We start from the raw sequence: 7,441 nt of genomic DNA, 5'->3' as shown, positions 1-7,441 counted from the left end.
AAAATATCTCTTGTCTGTTTGCATTTTGATTTTTCATTTTTGGCTGCTGGTGTTTTTAGACACAGGGGACAAAACCACTTGTTAGGTACTTTTGTAATTTTCAAACAAGATAAATGAAAAGTAAAGATGGGACATGCTTGGTTTGTGCATGTTACCACAGGCCCTCTAGCTGCCAGTCTGCAAAAACAAGCAAAAACAATTGGGATAAGGGGATGAATGAGACAAACTTCACTTTTGAGTATACCACCTTCCCAAAATTTTTGGTAGCACACAGTATCTCCAGAAGTGATTAAGTTTGGAAACAACAGAGTGCCAGTGTCTGAAATCAGGCAAAATTCTTTCACAGAAGAGATCAATTTGCTCACGAAAACCACAAACAACAAAGTCAAAATAAAGCTTTTCAGCAGTGAATATTTACTGTTGGATTTGGTAAAAGTAGGCATGAGTTGTATTTGTTAATATACTGCTCCAAGTCTATATCCTTTAAACAATAGGGGCATTTGACCTCCCCACATCCATTCCCACAGCAATCACACCTACACAAAACGTCAGGTGTGGCATGTAACCATGGATATTGTTTATTGATAAGCGTCCCACATTTCGTTACCTGAAAGTTGATGCGCTTTTCCTTCATGATCTTTTCATAAGTTTCAATAGCAACACTTTCATGTTTACAACCATCTTCTGTAAACTCTTATACGCCTTAAAATAGTCTTTACTGTAATAACTCGTGTCAAGCACCAAAAACAACAATAAATCCATCGATTCGACCAGAGGCAGGCACTCTGGATCGTATTTTTTGTCTGATAACAAGAGAGGATCGATTCCAACACAAGATATCTTCTCTAAATGACGTTTTTCACGTGGGGATCGAGCGTGTTCGCATAATCTGAGAGAGGATATCCCGCCATGTTGAAAAATGTGGAACACCAACATGGCGTCTCAACTTTCCCGCGGTTTTTATGACGTCATGTGCAAACGCTCAAAATAAGCCCGACATATTCCGAACTTCTCCGCCAATAAAACGATGATGTTTGGAAACCCGGAATATTCCGGGACCCGTCCGCATGGACGAACACGTGCGCCCGGAATATTCCGGGAGTCGCTCGATAAGGGATAATTATTAAGTGACAAACTAAAATTACATTACTTAAATAAATTTATCGTACTTACTGACATGGAATATTATTTTGAACTTTTGTTTTTCTGAGGGGGAAGGGTGGGGGCTTAATAGAGGGGGGGGGCTTAATGAATTTCTTCCTCTAAAGAGGGGGGCTAATCAGAGGGGGGCTAATCAGAGGGGGAGGGCTTAATAGAGGATTTACGGGACCCCCGGAGTTGATGTTGGCGGGGGCGCTTTTTATCCAACAGAGAATTCCGGAACTTTTGCCAAAAGAGATCGAGGACAGATTCTAGCTAAATTTTAATTTCTTGAACGATTGTAATTTCCGAAATGCGAACCATTCAACGCTAATCTCGGACATCCCGAAGAAAATCTCACACCTGGATGTGGTATTTGAACACAATTTTGGCTCGGAGGGACAGGAATTTGAAAACAAACAATAGTTTAAAATGTCCGCGGGATGTTGAAGCTCGAGTTGATCGACGCAAAAAAAAGCGAATTTCTAAGGGGAAATGAAGTAGTTGGTTTTGTACGTTTAATTCAGAGATTCTGGTGTAAAGGTGCTTTTCTCTGTCCAGATGATTATTTTTCTTTGAGAGAAAAACTGAACTCAAAAGACTACATTTTCAGAGAGGATGTATATGTTTTTGCTTATTTGTTTGCTTTTTTGCGTTGATTATTTCTGATTGTTTTGGAGATAAAAATACTTAAAATCCAGACTTTGGTATCAATTAAGTTCAGTAAAAAGGGTTTTAGGAACTGAATAGATAAAAGTGAAATGGAGATGAAAACAGATTTATACAGCTGTTGCAATCTTTAAATTTCCTTGTTTTATTTGGGCAGTTTGTGCAGTATGTCGACCTTTTTTTAATGAAACCAGTTTAGCCCTTAGCAGTGATAGCTGGTGCACAAATCCGTTTTTGCAAAAAGGTAATGAAGAACTGTTCCGACAAACATGCCATAGACATCAAAGCAGACCCTGCCACCGTTATCTCCTTCAGTTCAGTATGATTCATTAGGTCTTTAACATATCACACGCGGAGCTGTTGGCGTTGGTAAACTGAATGGTGAAAAACGATAGAATGAGCTCGGGAGAAGAAGGGCCATATCCGGGAAGCCTATAAACTCTGCGGCTTGATAAATACACTTGATGACTGCTCTGGCGGTAGAAGAATGATGTTGTCCGATGCTACTATGACAACGCTAACGTAATCCTTCAAGAAACTACAACCCAGTGAGACCAGTTGGCAGGGCTGTAATTACCGCAGCTGACGTAGGCGTGACAGCTAATAACGGTGAGCCAATTTCATGTTAGCCAGCTTACCAGCGAATAATAATAATAATAATAATAATAATAATTTACATTTCTAAAGCGCTAAAATTATAAAATATTCTAAAGCGCTTTACAACATTATTAACTACAAATATTAAAATGATAAACGACAAAATATCAAAACAAACTGTAAGCCAGCTTGAATAGATGTGTCTTAAGCTTTGACTTAAAAATCGTTACACTTGGACTGTTTCGAATTTCAAGCGGCAGTTCGTTCCACAAAAAAGGTCCAGAACGGGCAAAGGCACGATCACCAAAGGTCTTAAAGTTAGTTCTTGGGACCTTAAGGAGACCCTGATCGCAGGAACGTAGCTGATGACCCTTGACACTGTGTGGCTGCAGATATTCTTTTATGTATAGTGGGCCTTGGTTATTTAAAGCTTTATAAATTAAAAGTAACAACTTAAAATGGACGCGATAAGCCACAGGAAGCCAGTGAAGATTATATAAGGCGGACGAGATGTGGTGAAACTTGGGAATCCTAAAAATTAGTCGAGCAGCGGCGTTAAGCACCTTCTGAAGACGCTCTGTCTGGTACTTGGGTACGCCAAATAAAAGGGAGTTGCAATAGTCTAAATGCGAAGTCACAAATGCGTGAACAAGAGTCTTCGTGGACTCAGGACTGAGGAATTTCCTAATTTGGCGAATTTTATACAATCCATGAAAAGCTTTGCTGCAGATCTTACCAATGTGAATGGACATGGACATATTGGAGTCAAACCAGGAACCCAGGTTTCGAACACTGTTGAGAGGCTGAATGGTAGAATTACCGACTGTGATGGAATCAATTGCGATTTTTGATAATTGATGGCGGGAACCAACAACTAAGAATTCGGTTTTAGAATCGTTAATTAACAGGCGATTATAAATCAACCATGAGCGGACATCCGAAATGCAGGCTTCAAGAGCAGCTATGGCGTGGTCTTGCGAAGATATGTCATTGGGTCTAAACGACAGATAAAGTTGTGTATCATCGGCATATCCGTGAGCAGAGGGGAGATGGTTAGCGATCACGTGATATAGTCGAGATATGTATAATATGAATAAAATAGGACCCATACAGCTGCCTTGTGGGACACCGCAGTTCAAATGAAAATCATCTGATGTTCGATCGTTTATGAGAACACGTTGTTTTCGGCCAGACAGATAAGACGCAAACCATTTATGGGCAGAGCCAACGATTCCAAAATCGCTTTCAAGAACATTAAGGAGAATCTGATGATCGATTGTATCAAAAGCAGCGCTTAGATCCAGTAGCACAAGAAGCGTAATTTCCTGATGGTCCATTGACATAAGAATATCACTTTGAACCTTAAGCAAGGCAGTTTCGGTAGAGTGAAATCTTCGAAACCCTGATTGTAACTTCGGCAGAGGAGCATTGTATTCACAGTGCTTAAACAATTGAGAAAGAACCGCCTTTTCGACGATCTTGGAGATGAATGTTAGATTGCTTACCGGACGGAAGTTTTTATAAGTTAACTCTAGACCGGGTTTCTTTAATAGAGGTTTCACAATTGCAGTTTTCCAATCATCGGGAACATAGGCGTGGCGAATAGACAAATTTACCATGCGAGTAATGGAGGGCGCAAGGACGTCAAGACAAGACTTCACAAGCCATGTAGGGATTGGATCCAGGGAGCATGAGGCATTAGACGATGTACTGATTATATTGCAAACATCTTCCACTGATAACGGCGAAAAACTGTCAAGTTCTACAGCTGGAGCAGCAGTATCAGAATAAGGAGGACTAACTTCAATATCACTGATGGAATCTTTGATGAGTTCAATTTTTTTAACAAAGAATTCCCCAAATTTATTCGCAAGTAGAACTGGGTCATCATGAGGTGGTAGATCATTAACATTAGGACCCTTACAAAGGAATGAAACCAATTTGAACAACTTCCCGCCGGAGTCACCAGCGCACTGACCAATTAAATCTGAGTAATAAGAAGCTCGAGTAGACTTGAGAAGAGCAGAATATCTATTACAGATTTTACGATAAGCAAGCCAATCTGAAGAAAGACCACTTTTAAGAGCTCACTTTTAAGAATGCCTTCGTAACGTTCCAAACGCCTTGCGCCAAAACACGCAAGGGGGAAATTCGAGTTGTAAAAACTGTCGGAAGATTAAGAACACGCCTTCTTGCCTCAAAGCTGACCAGCGTGTACTGTGATTTCCAGCTGCTCTCTTAGAGAAAATAAAATTTACCTCATATCCCTCATGAGACTCAGCATATTCTTAAAATCTCGCCCCCCCCCCCCCCCCCCCCCACTCATTAGCAGTATATTTTCAATAGTCCTCCTTTTTATTCTGTCGGGGACGACTAGTCCCCCTCCGTCGATCTATTAAACATGAAAACCGTGTGATCTCCCAAACATCATCACTGGATAACTTATCATTCCTCTTGTTTGAAATGGAATTTTGCACAGGACCAGAGTACAATTCTGAAGCAGGCTTTTGAAAGATTTTAAACATGAAGGCGCGCTACATAAAGAAGTCTTCCCTGGGAAGACCTGGGCTCATTTGTCACTCACCGTTGACGTGTGCGGGTCAAATTTAAATGCTGGTAGACGAACAAAAGGAGCTAATGAGATATCTATTGTTTACTTCCACTAGCATGGTGGCATGAGGTAACTTGCGAACCACCTACTTCGATCTCAAATTTACCGCCACAAATAAAGACAGTTTCCATTGGAGAAAGGAAATACAAATCTCAAGAATTCTTGTATTGTGATGAAGACGTAAAACAATTTTGAGGAATGCGCCCGCTGTTCACTGCTTTGGAGTAGCTGTAGCTCAAGCTGACTTGACTCTAAGAGTTCTACATCACACGACGGTTGATTGACAAATGGTCCAGTGGGACCTAAGGCTCCTTTAATAGCGCGCCTTCGTGTTTAACACTTATCGTACATATTCCATTTAATTGTCACTGTATAAGCGTAAGCCATTTAGTCGAAATTCTCAAAATACTAAGCCTTCTGGCTTTCTCTTCTATTAGAAATTACACAATATTGTAATTTGTCGTAGATAAGAACGATCCTTCGCAGTAAAGCACTATTTGAGCAATAGTGGAAATCAGACCTGAAAAAAATTTCAGGCCTGTACGGGATTCGAACCACTGACCTCTGCGATACTAGTGCAGCGCTCTACCAATTGAGCTAACAAGCCAACTGGGAGCAGGCCATCAAATTAATTCGATATAAACCCGTAGATGATAAATCGAACAACAACAAACATATGAAACATATGAGTGAACTGCGGTTATGAGACGTAGATAAGAACTATTGCTCAAATAGTGCTTTACTGCGAAGGATCGTTCTTATCTACGACAAATTACAATATTGTGTAATTTCTAATAGAAGAGAAAGCCAGAAGGCTTTTTATTTTGAGAATTTCGGTAATTAAGGTAATTTAAAACTTGCCCGGTTGTAGTGGGGAATTTGAACTGAGAGTATTAAGTCTTTCAAATGGAATACAAGTGTTTTCTCTTTTAACATGGAGGTGCTTAAAAGTAAAATGCTTATTTCGTGAGCGTTCGGCTCATGAAAAAAGTTGTACAAGGGTTAGGGTTTAAAGCCTGGTTAATAAGTAGAAAGTCAAGGTCCCTCATTTTGCCTTTTACCGAAGAAATTAACCATCAACTTCGGCTGGAACTTAAGCAGGGTCATGTTTGAACACATTTTGGCCCCGAGGCATATGAATTAGAACAAACCAGTATTCAAAAGTTCAAATGTCCAGGGAGTTACGCGGTTCGATGTTGAAGCTTCGAATTGATCGAAGCAAAGCAAAAACGTATTTCTTAGGGAAGGGAGTTAATTTTTTCATCAGAGACTTTTTGCGTCAAAGAACCTTCCCTTTCTAATTAATAGGTAATTACTGAAGCATATGGCATTATGAGAAATATTGCAGCCAGCTGAGGCCTACGGCCTCAGCTGGCTGCAATATTTCTCATAATGTCATGTGCCTCAGTAATTATCTATTATAATTATTGATCCCCGTGAAATCCTATTGTTGTGTCTGTGTTGGATCTTCGATTTCAGTCGCACCTCGAGTATGAAGAGGGGACTGGACTACGGAAAATATACTGCCTATTAGCTGCCAATAAGGAGGGATCATGAGAATTTTACAGAGCCTTAGGGGAGATCAGATAAATGTTATCGTTACACGACCAAGATCCTTCCCCCTCTCCCCCAAGACAAATAATGGCTGATCCCTAACAATAGGTCAGTTCTGATTTCGTGTTATTCCTTTGAATATGATCAATGCGATTCCAAATTTCATCCTAACTGATCTTGTAATCGATACCTCTCTGAACGGGTAAGTGAAAAAAGTAGCAACGTGCGCGAAAAAATTGCCATTTTGCAGTTAGAAAAAGACACCTAAACATCTATAAGAATTCAAGCTTTTAATACGATAAAAAGCAAGTTACTAATAATAATCAAAAATTCAACTACGAGTCTGATTTTCAACTACATTATTCCGAACTTAACTGTTGCTTCAGTTATACGTACTTTGTATTTTGTATCTCCGTAAGAATTCTGCAATGATTTTCTATCAGTTTTCAAAACTAAACCGACTACTCGAAGGAACATCCAACAATCAACCACCTTCCCTCCCCTCCCCTACTACACACGTGACCTTCCCGAGCAGATTTTTTACAATAATATTTGTGTTTTTTTCCAGACTATACAGTTCACTCTCTTCGGGATGACAGATGCAATGATAAGTACGCCATCAATTCATACAATTGCACTGGCGCCACGAAAGCGCTGTTCGGTCGGGTAAACTCCACATCTGGGAGACTGGGGCGATGTTACTCTTGAGAGTGCACTGGAGCGAGATTCCATCAATGGTGTGCTCATCTTTAACCACTCAACTTGGAGACAAGAATGCATTGTAGACGCTTATGACGAGCTGTTGACCATAATATAAGTTATTTTTTCCTTTTGTCTTTTTTTCAAGAGTGCCTTTTAAGGCAACGGCAA

At 40.1% G+C, this 7,441-nt stretch overlaps 1 long non-coding RNA gene across 1 annotated transcript in view; it reads left to right on the top strand.

The window, feature by feature from the left end:
* LOC148731895 (uncharacterized) overlaps positions 1-7,225 on the top strand; it is a 19,083-nt gene extending 11,858 nt beyond the window's left edge. Inside the window, exon 4 of the long non-coding RNA XR_016002132.1 lies at positions 7,140-7,225. This is a non-coding gene — a long non-coding RNA (uncharacterized LOC148731895). The remainder of the gene's footprint in view (positions 1-7,139) is intronic.
* The last annotated feature ends 216 nt before the right edge of the window (positions 7,226-7,441 follow it).

This window comes from Stylophora pistillata, chromosome 5 (genome assembly GCF_964205215.1).
Source record: "Stylophora pistillata chromosome 5, jaStyPist1.2, whole genome shotgun sequence".
Lineage (NCBI taxonomy): Eukaryota > Metazoa > Cnidaria > Anthozoa > Scleractinia > Pocilloporidae > Stylophora > Stylophora pistillata.
This window is presented reverse-complemented; position numbering and strand designations above follow the sequence as displayed.